Below are 15,342 nucleotides of genomic sequence, written 5' to 3'. Positions count from 1 at the left end.
TTCAAACCAATTTAAAATGTAAAATTGAAAATACTACTAGGCAAAAAACAACTGTAAGAAATATAAAGTATGTTTATAAAAACACACAGACTATTTACAAATGAAATTGGAAATTATAAACTCAATAGATGTATTAGATACACTGAAATAGGGCACTGCTCATAGAGAAAACAAATCTGAAAAATGGTTTTAGACTTTACAAGGAGAAAAATGGGTGCAAATGTGAAAGTGATACTGTGTTAAGTATCGGGCTGTACAAAATGTGCTCTGCTATGAACTAGTTTGCACTCCAGGAAAATTCAAGAAGTGATTAAGCTAATTTGAAGAGATAGAAGATAATGAATTATCAGGTTTGAGAAATATAAACTTATATAATAATCTAGATGCAATTTAGTTAAACTGATTATATGTAAAACAGAGATCTTAAAAGTTATAAAAGACAGATGACCTAAATGGACTGTGTGAAGCAATATTAAGATTTTTAAATTGTGGCATTAAAGAAAAAAATACAAAAGCTAAAATACTGAAAAGAATAAACAAAAAACAAGGAAGAAGAAATTAGGTTGAAAGCAATACATTTTCTGTGCTATTTTGTAGGAGGGAAAATTATTAACTATATTTAGTTGCTTCATAAGTATGAATATGAGAGTTTACAATGTTGTGCTAAGAAGCACTCATGAACCCCCTAAAAAAAAACCACCAAGAAGGAGTTGAATCTGATGCAATTGCCTTAGCGTCTCTTTATTAAAGCTTAAGCTTGGGCTACACCATCGTCTCTGATGCAGAAGAACTGGAGGGTGCCTTGAGCCTGGTTTCAGGTAAACATTTATAGAGGCAAGAAGGGGGTATCTATCCTGGTACACATCTAATTGGGGAGTCATTATGAACTTTAACATAATTGGCTGGTGCTGAGAACCAAACCATAAACTCAACTTCTGCTTTCCTCCTGATTGGTAGTTGTGAGGAAGTAAAGTGTCAGGGGCAGGCTGGTAACCTGGGGGTGCAGTTTTGTTGGGGAATAACTTAGAAACTGGTGCAAGACACAGGTTTTGTTGGGGGGTAACTAGGAAGCTGATACCGGGTGCCAGTTTGTTAGTTAACTCCAGTTCAACCTTAGGTCAGGTTCTCTAAGATGGAATCTGGACCTAAAAGATTTGGTCTTTCACAAGGATAGAGATAAAATTAAAATGTATATCTTTTAAATAGTCATAGGAAAAGGAAAAAGTGAAAGATGAGAAAGAAAAATCAATGCAGGTACGTGCAATGCAAATATTGGATAGAACTGGTAGAAACAAATCAGAATTTACCAATAATGCTGACAATAATCATAAATGGACTAAGCTCTTGATTGTAAAATAATATTTTGAAAATCGTAATCATATGTTGATTGCATGATGTCTAAGACATATGGACATATGGAAAATTTTAAAGAAAAACAATGGAGAACAGTACAAAAACCTAAAGGAAATCAGGATAGTTATAGTACACAAACTAAGCGGATATTAAGCAGAAACATTATTAAAATTTTGAATGAATTATATACCGAGAAAAGTGTTAAATTACCAGGATCATTATATATTACCCACAATCCCCTTCAGACTTAAAGGACTTACCCATTCAGTTGGTGGGGTGAATAGCTCACTAGCCAATAGTTCTCATCTACCAATCTGTCATGGAAGTTGCATCTTATTCAGGCAACATCACATTCCTTTTCCAAGGCAGATCAAAACACATGACTGGTAGACCAACATGAGGACATACAGGACCAGCCCATCTTCAGAATGCCCCTCACAGTTAGCTGAAGTATTACACTGGGATTGTAATACTCATCTTGATTTCCCTCTCTGGCCAATTCTGTGTCTCTCCCTTACCTTTGATCAACAATGTATTCACTAACACCCTCCACACCCTGCTTGCTCAGTTCTATCTCAGAGGCCGCCTTTGAAGAAACGTAACCTGCAATAGTCTGTACTAGAAGTTAACAAGCACAGTGATGGAATTTTGGAGTTGTCCCTGTCACTTTCAGCAGATACTAGAAACCCCTAAATGAGAATCCATGGAGCACAGCTGACTCTTGGCATAAAATGACAAAATTGCAATTGTTGGCCCCTTCCTTAGGGATGAGCCAGAATGGAAGGAAATACATTAGCTCATTTTATGTCCCAGAATTTAAAATAATAAGAAAATAATAACTACATGGATAAAAGAATTGGGTGAGCCTTTCTCTTTGTTTTCCACACTTTTATTGGTATATTGTTTCATTGTTATATTTTATTACTAGTTCTTGCCCATATCTTACTGTACTGATTTATAAATTAAAAGTTATAGAAATACAGGCCAAGGAAAAACATGTATGTTTTATCATTTATTGGGCAACTCAAAGCTCAAATGGTTGCTTGAAAAAAAGATTTATTTTAGAAACTGAGAACAGGGGTGATGTCTGAGCTGTAAGAGTGTGGACCTCTCTTGCAGAAGGCTCATGTTTGATTCCAGTACCATGTGGGCAGCTAAAATCTACCATTAACTCTAGTTCTTTCTGGCCTCTGTGGGCACCAACATTTGCATTGCCCATACCTGTACAGAGACACATAATGCCCATAATTAAAAATAAAAATAAACCTTTAAAAACCAGAGACTGTAGAATCACTAATTAAAAGTGTGGAAGCCAGATGATCTCTTTGGGAACATGTCTGACTCAGACAGTGGACAGTGGTTGAGCACTGAAAGCACAATGCTTAAGCATACAGGTGGTAACACTTTAATGTGGACTGAATACAGCCAAAGTGGATTTTGGTGCAGTAAGATAAAGGAGCAAAATGTAGTGGTGACCCATATTTTTCTCCTTTATTTTGTAATTACTTGCAAGGCTGGAAGATCAAGCTCAGGAGTTTGATCCCCCAGGCTCATTGAATTTTGGCAGATGCAACATTTGAATCCAGTGACTGACCAGTCAAGAGGGCCACTACTGAGTCTGAATCATCAAAAGAAATCCAGAAAATCAAGACTTACAAATCAAAGGGAAGATACTCAGCCCTACACCAAATCATATAACTTTAAGCTGCTTCTGGACATAAGCCATTTTTTCTTTAGCATTTAAAATGCATTGCAAATCAATTTTAAAGAAGTCAAGCAAAGGTTTATTCATGTTCTGTAATTAGACTGTAAAACCACGAGCTGAGAAGTATGGCTTTCACTCGAATCAGAGTGGAAAAGCATATTCTTTATTTTCTTCAAAAGAGCACCCTACACATTCAGAATCAGTTTCTTTCTTCCTTTTTAAAAGAAGCTCTTTGGGCAGCCGTAACAGAACATTCCTTTAGAAAATGCTTTCTGAGGTTCAGTCTGGAGGTTTATTTTAGATGTGACCACCTGTGTGAAATGCAGGGGTTATTTTCAAAGGAGTTCTTTCATTTGTCTTTGTGGGAGAGAGGTTGCCTCAATCAAAATGACATCACGTTTGTGTGGGGCACCTGTGAAACGGGGCAGAAGTTGGCTCTCGTACAAAAGACTTTGTTTTCCTTTGCTTTGCTGTGGTTGTTAACTTGATTTCTTCTTTCCATAAATTCTTTAATTGGTTTAATAAAATATACAACAAGCTGTGAATGCCCCCTTTCTATCGGTTCCACTGTGCACGTTTACATAGTGAAAGAGAGCTAACCCCAAATCACATTTTATTACAAAAGAAACTTTAAAGGTTCAGAGCAGCTAGGAAATATTTGAAAGAAGAGAAAATTAAAGACAGGAAGGGATGGGATTCCTTGATAACAATTCTCAAGTCTACATTAGTTGATCTTGCATAAAACTTCCTCAGGCACTCTATAGGCAATGAAGAGGGTAGAACCCTCTTTATTATCTCTGAAGCTTGTGGAATTTTATTGCTGGAGGTGTTAAGCTAATTTTTTTAAAGGGCAGAGCAGGAGACAGGGTTTTATAATAACTATTGCTGTGCCCGAGGGTAACCAAACAGGTGGGGATTGCTCCATGTTGATGCAAGCTTATATTCCCTTCCAAGGAAGCCTTACCTATTCTTTTGATAGGCACTGTCATGGAATGATTAGAAATAGGGTGCAGGATTTTAAAGTTTCAGATCACTTATATGATCGAGAGTATCACTGATCCTTCAAATAATTTCGGGCTAACATTCAGTTATTAAGAGGTAAAATCTCCAGTTTTTGAGGCATAATTGTACTTCTTATTCCTCCTCTCTTGTCCCTTCTCTCTACATCCTGATCTCCATCTTTCCTCAGCATCTTTTCACCTAGTATTTTATGTATTTCATGGAAGTCCTAGGTTATTTCTTACTACACTTTGTCTTTTGGTTTCTAAATGGGACTTCACAGTTTCCTAGCAGAGTGGAGGTACAGGTTATGATGTTAAGAAAGGGATGTATCAATGAAAATAAAAGAGAACAAACAGGTAAAGACAAGGAAATGACCAAGAATGTGGAGAAGAGACCATGGCAAAAAAGGAAAGTACAGTGGTTGAAGGCCAGGAAGGAGAGACAGTATGATGTGTTTGATGGAGAACTCATGAGAAGCGAAAACTGACCTGGTTTTGTGTGTGTGTGTGTGTGTGTGTCTTGATCTTCTGCTGTTGACTGATACTTCATGTCCCTTATAAGCTAGTTCTATTTATGAAAACCAGACCCTGGTCAATTTTATGATTGAGGCTGGGGTGATATAGAGGAGAATATATATGATACTGAAATGGGCATGAATTCTGATTTCATTGATCTACAGCTTATACAATTTGAGGGTTTGTTTTAAGAAAAATGACTTTCAAGCTCAAAAGTTGATATGAGAATGAATGTTCATTTATCCTGACAAATAAGCATTTTGTAAGATGATGGATTCCACAAATACTGAAAAATCCAGAAAGATTAACAGTTAGCAATATATAATATAATGTAGATGTCAACATTTTGACTTCAATAAGAATATAGGTGCTATGGGAAAGTCAATTGGGATATGAGATCATGAGGATGAGTCCCTTTGGTGGCATTAGTGGCTTTATAAGAAAGGGAAAACATGTTGGTTACAGCCAAAATATATGCTACTAGTGTTCCTACAGGAATACGTTGGCATGTTGGCCATGGTATTTTGTAGGAATTACAGCTAGGTAAGGCTAGTGATTTCTTTTCTTTTAGGAGGTTACATAGCAACTTTCTATACTACATAAGCTAGTCTTCTGTGAGAGGCTTTTGGATCATATCCAGTTTGATTTCTCTGACTCAGGTGCTTAAAGTATGTGGTGTCTTCAGGGAGGCAACCCAGAGCAACAGCAATAGTCTGTATTGTTTTGGGAATTACTAGGGTCAACTGCCCACTGACTAGAAAGGAGTTTTCTCATGTTTGCTATTGGTTTTTTTTGTTTGTTTGTTTGGTTTTATTAGCTAGTCTGTTCCAATAGACTATCATGCTTGGTGTTGTAAAGGGACCCAACTACCTATGGCTTAATGAGGCCATGAACTGTAGAGGAGAAGGTACTGCTGCCCCTTCCTAAATCAATATAATGATTAAGTGCATCATAAATACTTATCATTATAACCACAGATAAGTGTAGCTCTCATTCCTCACCAAAGAAGATTCTTTTAGCATCATGTAATGAAAACCACTACAGAAAGCCACATCTGTCAGAAGACAGAGAACTTCTGACAATGGGAGCCCCGCCCAGCTGGCACATCTCTAACACAACTCCTACATTCAAGGCTCTGAGAAAATTTTGTAAGAGGGGTAGAAAGATTGTAAGAGCCAGAAGACATATATGTGTGTGTGTGTATGTGTATGCATATATGCACATATGCATATATGCAAAATATGTATATATCATGTATATATGTACATATGTATGTATATATGTGTATGTGTATATACACATGTGTGTATATATATTTGTGTGTGTGTGCATAAATATATATATATGGGCAAGACTAAAGGTTGTATTTATTTACTCATGAACATTTTGAAAGTTGATGGGTTCTATGAAGATTTCAAAATTCAAAATAATTACAATATGTGTAATAATCAACTGTCTGACACATTTCTATAAAATTTGGTTAGTCCAAATTTTATTGTATATATTTAATTGTATTTTAATGTAGTTATTTTGTATGCATGAAATATAAACCATATATACATATATGACGATAATTCAAGAAAAAGAGAACCATCTGTTTGAAATGAAGTAAGGGACATGGCAGAGGATGAAGAGAGGAGATGTTGTGCCAGGATATGTTCATGAACCCAAAAAGACCACTAAGGAGCTAACTCAAATGTAATCACACGACAGTCTCTTTATTACAAGCTCGAGCTTGGGCTCTGCAGGATGGTAAGATGCACAGCTCCCACGCTCTCACGAGGATAAGATTTTATAGGAAAGGGCAAGCAAACAGGAGGATTAAGCCAACAGGTGGGTTCAGGGAATCATGAACAATCTCAAACAGTCTGAAAGTACATCTGAAACAATCAGACTAATGTGGGTGCTTTGAAACAAAATCATGAACAATCTCAGACAGTCTTAAAGTACATCTGAAACAATCAGACTAATCTTTGATTGACTGCTGCTAGGAAGTAGAGAGTAATTCTGGGATATCGGCCAAGGACAACCCATGGGGTCCTTTCTGATACTTGGTTGTAGCTTGGGTTCAGCTGTAGGTTAAATTTTCAGGCACTTTTTCTTTAAGATGGAGGCTGGTGCCAAGATGGAATAGGTTTAGCATCTCAGAGAGAAAGGGGTAAGTCATATAAATACAGTAAAAATATATAAAATCTAAAAGAAAAATTTAATTTATAAAAAGAAGAGGAAAGAAGGCCTGTGCATGCAAGGTTGCTCCGTGTCCACAGGTAATGCCATCTCCTATGTTATATGGATCAGAATGGTTGTAAAATAATTGAAAGATACTTATATTGTGTTTTGTGTTTCCCCAACTTTCACAACTGTGAGTCAAATAAGCTTTCATTCTTCATAAATTACTGAGTTCCAGGCAATTTGGAATAGTTATGAACAATGTACTGTTATGTGACTTTTCATGGGGGGGTACATAAAAAATAACTATTCACTACAAAAAAGGAAACTAATAACAGACTGAAGAAATGGTTTTTGCTGTCTAGTTTGGTGAACTGATGAGTTTACTCGGGCTCCTAACAGGAGTATGATGACTCTTCAGTAGCTGCCTCTCTGAAATTTGGGTGATGTCACATGAAGCTGTAAAGCTGGTGCTCCCTGCTCAACCTGCAAGCATTGTCCCTGTCTCTTTCCCTCAGAGCACTGTTATTGCACCTACAATCATGGAAAGGACTCTTGAATCTTACATGTTTGATTAGCTTCCCTGGTTCTATGAGCTCCACACTCTCCATTGCATGTTCTTCACTTATGCAACCCCTGCCAACAGGAGTGAATATTTTAATCTCTAGGAAATAGTTGTATAACATAGAGAAGATACAGTTTGCATAGAGCATCTTATTTCCAATTTTCAGATGAAGATTTATGTAATAAAATCGAGGATTTATGTATAAAATCACCAGTCTGACTGGATCCTATGACTAGCTTCCCTTGGTCATAAACTTGTATATATCAAAGTCTGGGGCTTCTCATCCTCCATAATTACATGTCCCAATTCCTTGTAATAAACAGTCTTGATTTTTGTTTGATACCAAAAATCCACATGCTTCACACATTTTAACCTATCTAAGTAAGGGTTATGGAGGCTAGGGAAAGGATGCATTCTAAGACATTGTTGTGTCTACCATACACTGCTAGATAAATTGCTTAAGAATATTATGGCTCTATTTTGCCTCTGCATGGATCAGAAAAAGTCATACTTAAGGGTTCAACTAGTAATACTTGGAGGATTCTCCTACCTGGTGTTTATTGCCTAGTGAAGCAGGAAGGTGTCACTCATAGGATGAAGCCAGTAATGGTTCTGCTAGAGTTTCATATTAACAAAAGTACTAATTACAGAATCTATCAACTACCACCCCCTCCCCCAGATGAAGTCTGTGATATTTTAGAATGTCTTAGGTTCTGCCGCAGGAAAAGATCAGATTGTAAGATAGTTCTCTTCAAGAAATGTTCCAGCAATCCCCTGAGGGAGGCTAAAACTATAGAGTCAGTCACACTTCTCTTTATAGGAGGAGGGAAAGACATCTGCCCCAATGAGTTCATATTGGTGTTTACCTTTCAGGGATTTACAGCTTCTTTACAAGTTATAGACCCATCTGAAACTTGAAGAAAATGTTCATTTATTCTAATAGAAAATGGGCAGTCTGTGGGTAGCTTTCCATACATTCCTAACTGACCACCTCTAGCCTGCCTATTCTCCCTCAAGGCAACTCTCTGCTACCTATTAAACGTAACTAATGGGGACATAGACCATTTCCTACTGTACACACTGAAGTATTCAAACATTATAACAGGCAGTATAAAACCAGCAGTGAAACTTTGAAAGTTCACCATTGACCAAGACAAGAGCTTGAGGTCTGTGAATTCAAATTGTTTTGTTTAGTATAAGTGTGACATATTAAAATATTATATACATTAAATGGAAGCTTAAAACTTATAGAACTTTAACATTGCTTTTCTTTAGGTATATCTTGAATGTAGGAATTATCCCTGAGATTTAAATTATATTAGTGACAGATTTTTTTTTTTTGTACTTCTTGAAAATAGATTCTTCTCTCATACAATATGGCCTGGCCACAGTTTTCTTTCTTTCCACTCCTCCCAGCTCTCTGATATCTCTTCTCTCTACCAGATCCACTTCACATTTGTTTCCCTTCATAAAGAAGCTGGCTTTCAAGAGACATCTTGCAAAACACAACAAATCAAGGTGCAATAAGACAAGGCAAAGGCTCTCATGTTCAGGCTGGACAAAGCAACCCAATAGAAGAAACAGAGTCACAAGATGTTGGCAAAAGAGTCAAAGAGACATACCATCTCCTACTGTTATGAGTCCTACATAACAACCATAGTATATATGTACAGAGCGTGGTATAGATGGCTGCAGGGCCTGTGTTGCCACATCAGTCTCTATGAGCCCATATGATCCCCACTTAGTTGTTTTAGTGAGCCATGTTCTCCTGGTGTCCTCCATCCTCTCTGACTCTACAATCTTTCCTCTCCATCTTCTGCAAGATTCACTACTGGGGGGTGCAGGGGGGGAAACTAATAGAGACTTCCAACTTAGACTCTGTGCACTCAGTCTCATCTACATGTTGGAAATTTTAAGGAAACTTTAAACAAAGTATTCTTGGAATAAATTAAAAGTTAAAACAAAAAGAAGACAATGAATAGAGTATTGAAAATGGCAAATGGCCCTTGTTATACACAATACATGAAGTGAAATTAGATTGTGAGCTCCAGAATGGCATGGCCTGTATCAGAGTCACAGAAGTGTAACCTGGGGAGCCTAGCTTAGACTCTTTGCACCACACTTCTTTCTATGAGTAGTTGGAATAACTCCAGAGCTATATCCCAGTTGACAGCCTTGAAGATCAATTCTTTGCATATACTAATGGTATGTATTAGCTATTTTTATTATATATAGTAGATTAAAGAAAGTGGTTATCTTTATGGGAAAGTAAGCATACTATTATTAGTGTGCATACTCACTACAAATAAGAGGATTCAGCTCCCTTTACAATCATGTCACAGTAGGCATGGGCCAAGTAAGCCTCAGTTATGAAGAGAAGACTTAGGTGAACTTTGCATGGAGAAGAAGGGGTTAAAATTCTCATTATAGTATGCTGGCTTTCAAGAAAGAAAGAAGGAAGCAAAACTGAGCATGCCACTGAACAGATAAGATGAGTTAATTTTCCTTCTATGTGATACATGTATAAAAATGAGAAGTTCCAACTGTGTTTGAAAAAAACACCTCATCATTGAAGACTGGTTCAGAAGAATGGGGCAAATAGAAGTCTCACAACAAATGATCTTACACACAGAATACTGCCTGGTCCCTTTCAATCCAAAGTGGCAGAAGACCAATTTTAACACATATGCAAAAGAGAGCTTTACACTCTGACATGGACAGAATCCAAGAAGCATGCCTCAGACATGAACTTGCAGTTATTTAAAAATTAAATCTCTCTCTGCTTTCCCTGTACTCCTGCTCGGCATCGTTTAAACCTATTTTCTCCTGCTGAAGATAAAATTTGTCAACTCAGCCAAGAACAATGCTGGAAACAGGTGTTCTAACCCTATGACATAAAAATCAAGTCTCTCCTCCCATCTATGGAAAAAAGAACACTGAGAGGTTAACTGCTTTTATTGGCCATCTGCTTGACTTCTTGCCTCTGACCCAATTCCTTAGCCATGGGAATGGTAGGAGTGGGTCACCTCCTACCCACAGCCCGTGATTGATAGTGTCACAAGAATCATGCCAGAATGCAAGATGCTTCCACTTTTCTGAGCTTCATGGAGTCTTTTCTTATCTCCTTGAATAACAGAGGATTACAACATTGAATGAAGGCCTGAAAGAGAAAAGGGTGAATGTTGCTTGGCCATCCCTCATTCCCACATTATTTTTGACATTTAAGTTAATTATTGTATGTATTTAAAAACTATACAATTTATTTTAAAACCTACTTCTCTAAATCTTTAAGAAATAGTCACAATTAAGGCCTTGGGAGATTGGTAGAAATAAAGGATAGACTGTTTCAAATATAGATTATAGTGACCAATTAATAATTAGGGACATCTTTGAGTTCCTGGAAATCTCCTATGTCAAGGACCAGATTAAAAGTCCAGAGAGGGCAGTGTAACTGGGTCATAATGGAAAGATCGCAGCAGTGTAAACATTGACAACTACATGGGGACTATTAAAACAGCTATCCAGACTAGGAGAACCAGGGGACTTGTAAAACAAAATGTGTTTGTTCTTTCATGGACTTTTTTGGATTCGTTCATATTTGAATTCCACTAGCTTCTCCACAGATTCTCAGCTAAATTGTACAGTTTTTGTAATATATTTCATCATTGGATCAAACAACATTCAACCTATGAATCGATAATCAAGTAAGTCATAATGTGTGACTGAAATAATTTCTTACAAATGCAAAGGTAACATTTCCGTTTGTTGACTTATGCCTGAGAACAGAAGCTTCAGTTTTAAATGCCTAGTCAGACAGTTAATGTGGCAGCATGGTTTTATGGAGTGTGAGTACATGGAATGGGGAGCAAGCAATGAGGAGAGAATGTTGGGCCATTCTTACAGGGACCTTTCCAGTAACCTTTTCAAATGGTGCCCCCAATTGTGTAATATGATCCTAGGAGCATAGGGATTTTTCTCATTCCCCATGTACATATTCATAAGTTCTATGCAGTGTTTTTTGTGTAATTTACTCTGGGAGACCCGAAAAAGCTCTGGCAGAGTGAAGGATACCATTTATGAAGGCTATGAAAAGGTTTGCTTCATTTGACTCTTGGACCTCGTCAATTCCTGCAGTCTCTGGGCCATCCTATCAGTACAGAGAAGGACACATCTCTAGAACTTTGAATTGTTCATGTGATGTGCTGTCTATGGAAGACTATATTTCCAGTGAATTTCCTTTAAGTCAGCCTCTTGCCTCCTGACTTGCCAACAACTACCTGCAGTCTCCCCCCCCACCCCCCGCCGCTATCACCAATCCTCACCTGTGTATTTGTCAGGGGTGTCATCTTGAGGAAATGCTCTTTTTGAATATCACTTTCAAAATGTATCATAGGCTTTTTCCTTAGACTATTACAATCTGCTGAGGGTTTTAGATATCTGACTAAATACTATTCTAGTTCCTATGGTGAGTTTTAATAGGATTTACCTGTCAATTAATAGACCAAGTGGTTTGGTCTATGTGATGAGCACAAAGCTGACTTTCCACACCAGCACCTAAGAGGGAATTCCCCAGCAGCTGCTCTGAACTTCATTTGCAATATTCTCCTTCCCACTTATACAGCTGACTGCTTTTGGATTCCAATTCAGCTCATTTCTCTTTTAGGCTTTGGCCTTCCTGTCCGATTTTGAGCATGCCAAACTTACACAACTGCATATATAAAACTTCCCTCCTTCCATATTTATATATATTATTTAAAATCTCCTTTTGTATATAAATGCATCTTTAAGACTACATAAAATGGTTCCATAGAATAGTTCTTTGGAAAGCTTTGCAGTTTCTCATACAGAATGATTTGCTGTGTTTGTACTACATGCTTGGCTGTTGTACTCAGTTAATGACTGTCAGAACTGATTTTGGCACTATGGGTCAAGAGAGAAGTTGATATTAACTAGGATCAATGAATGCAGAAAAGGGTAGAGTGACATTAGTTTACCAAAGGTCACCTCTTTAGTGTTTTGGCTATTTTTACTCCGTTGTTGATGAAGTTCCAATTGTAAGTTCTCAGGAAGAATAACAAGGATTTCCTTTACATGGGACCTCAAATCTGGATCTCTCTATATAAATTCCCTAAGACTGGCAGAGAGCCAACACAAAAACATATCAAAAGTTGCTAACTTCTTCATTGGGTACTACTTCTTTAGAAATTAAAAAATATTATTGTTCTTTTTATTTTGCATTACAGTGCAATGGTTTAATTGTTTTTAATCTTTTAAAGCACTTCCAAACATATACTTCATTTTGCTTTGGAATATTTGAGTAAAGTCCATTATTTTATCTAGGGTTTCCTCAGATCCTTCTCCAAATAGAGGCCTATGTGGTTGGTAATGCCTGTTGAGAATTGGTAGAGTGGATGAACTTGAGCAGGTACTCTAAAGAGCTGATTTGCTTTGTTTGCTTGTGTATGAGAATAGTTTCATCATTGCACACAGAGCTTTTGGAATTTTAGAGCCTGTGATTTCAGCAAATGGTGTTGAGAGCCTGTACTAGTACAGTCTGTGACAAAATGACAGGAAAACATATGCTGATTGTTGTGTGTTAGGGCAAGATCCAGCCCTCAAAGAAGTAGCTATAATTGTCCCAAAATCTGTCTGACGAGAATTTCCTGGTATTGGACCTTATGTATGGAACAGTGGTCAAGCATGTTAGTTTCTGATTCTGATCCTTAGAATTAAATGACTTAGACAGGTGGAGATCTTGACCTCGCCTTGATCCTCCTTACTTGCTCTGTTCCCACACATGTAAATCAGAAATTTTAGCAGCACCAGATTCATTAGTTCCTTGCAATGACTTTATAAGCTAGACCATGTGAAGGAATCGTAGCAGGTGTTCTCAAATGGTAAATTTACACAACAGTATCAGTGTACCTGTGTTTTGACTATGACTTTTCCCTAAGATTAGGTGTAAAAGTTTTCTACTTACAGTGCCACATTGGCAGACAAAAAGTTTTGAATGCTAAAGCCTTTTTGTTTCAGACTTTGAGATTAAGATACTCACACCTGTATTTCACTATAAGTTAGTTGCTCAGAAAGTATTCTTGAATGATTATATGTTGAGCAATGTGGGCAATGTTAATAGATGAAGAAAAAAAGTGATACAAACTATCTAGCACCAGCAGGGACTGTTCTTTTCTTAAATGAGAATTTAGCCATTAAACTTATTTTCATTTATTCGTTTCATTTAATACTTATCTATTTTGTGTGTGCACCCATATTTCTGCATGCCAAGGAGTGTATGTGGAGGTCAGATCACAACTTATAGGAATCAGCTCATTCTACCATGTGTTTTCTAGGAGATCAAATTCAGCTCATCAGGCTTGGCAGCAACTATCTTTATTCTGATATATCTTACAAGCCCAGCCAGTAGATTTAAGTCAACATTATTCTGCTATGTATTTGGCACTGGCCAAGAATTCAGTATGCAAATGGGCAGTGTGTATTAATATTTCCAAAGCCAAAATGAAACAACAAACAGACACTATAAAATAAATAACAAAAAGAAAGATCAATACTAATTTTTTTCTACATTAAGCATAGCTAGACTATGGCAATCTTGTAGTACCTGCTTCATAAAATGCCTATTCTATTTAAAATATTATGGAATATTCTCTTTAATAAAAATATCCAATAATATCTCACTAAAACTAAAATGATATTTAATAGTATCTCACTCAAAACACATATTATGACTTTGAAAGCATTATGGCTAGTTTTTCTATTTGCTCTACTACCTGATATTTTGCTTTTGATTTACATGTTTATTTTAAATGTTCCTCCACTTCTGATTTTTGACCTTTATAGTTCTTACTGAGCCACAACTTCTGGCCACACCAGGTTCTGCCCATCCTGTCATAGAGTAAGAAAGAACATTGCTTGGCTGTTCTGTTTGTCTGTTCACGTCCATCACATTTCACACCTGAACCACTATCCTTTCTATGCTGTTATTTGATTTGAACTACCTGATCTTCTCCATGGTACGTTAAGAGCTGTGTGTGTCTTCATTTCCTGTGATACTTAGCATTATAGCTAGTAGGATATCAAGAACATTTTTAGATGGGTTATCTAATTGGTACAGTAAATATGTTATCTGACTGATGCCATTGAACACAACAAATTGTCATCCTATCTTGGACTGAGCCACCATAGGATGTTACAATTGTAGGAACTCTGATTGAGCTCAAAGATATAATTCATTCGTCTGTTTGGTGTGATCGTATTTTGAGTAAGGGTTTGTGGTAGGTGTAGCTTTAGGAACTAAGGAGTTTAGAGCTGCAACACTAATTTTGCTCTTGCTTGTTAGATTCATTCCTTGTTGTCCTTTATGAGTGACAGAGATCCTGACCAATCATGGACTGTGTTTCCAGTTTCTAGCTGAGTCCAGCCAATAGAGATCTTGACAGAAGGCAGTGTTAGAAGTATACATTTTTCACAGGGTCTAACTTGTCACTCTTCATGTTTCCAGTTATGAGTCCATTTTCTCCACATCCAGCTGGAGAAGTTGCTACAGGTTCTGATAATTTTATGCCCACTCTGGCATACCTGGTTTTGTATGTCACCAATCTATGAGCCGCCTACTCATTCTCATTTGGATTTGTTAACTAAAACATGTAATACATATGAGATAGAACAATTAAAAATGGAGAGACTCATATTCAATATCTTTGCCACCGAAGTGTTTATTTGACCTTTCAAGAGAGAGAGAGAGGGAGACACACACACACACACACACACACACACACACACACACACACACAGAGAGAGAGAGAGAGAGAGAGAGAGAGAGAGAGAGAGAGAGAGAGAGAGAGATGGAGATAGGAGAAGAAGGACAAGGGGAAGGAGAGCCACAAAAGAAGGAGGGGAAAAGACAGGGAGATGAGATAGGGGCAAGGAAAAGGATAGAGAGGCAAACAAAGAGGGAGAAAGAAAGAGAGAGAGGGAGGGAGGGAAAGGGAGAAAGAGAGAGAGAGAGAGAGAGA

Source organism: Mastomys coucha, unplaced genomic scaffold (genome assembly GCF_008632895.1).
Source record: "Mastomys coucha isolate ucsf_1 unplaced genomic scaffold, UCSF_Mcou_1 pScaffold8, whole genome shotgun sequence".
In the NCBI taxonomy this organism is placed as follows: Eukaryota; Metazoa; Chordata; class Mammalia; order Rodentia; family Muridae; genus Mastomys; species Mastomys coucha.
Note: the sequence above shows the minus strand (reverse complement) of the source record.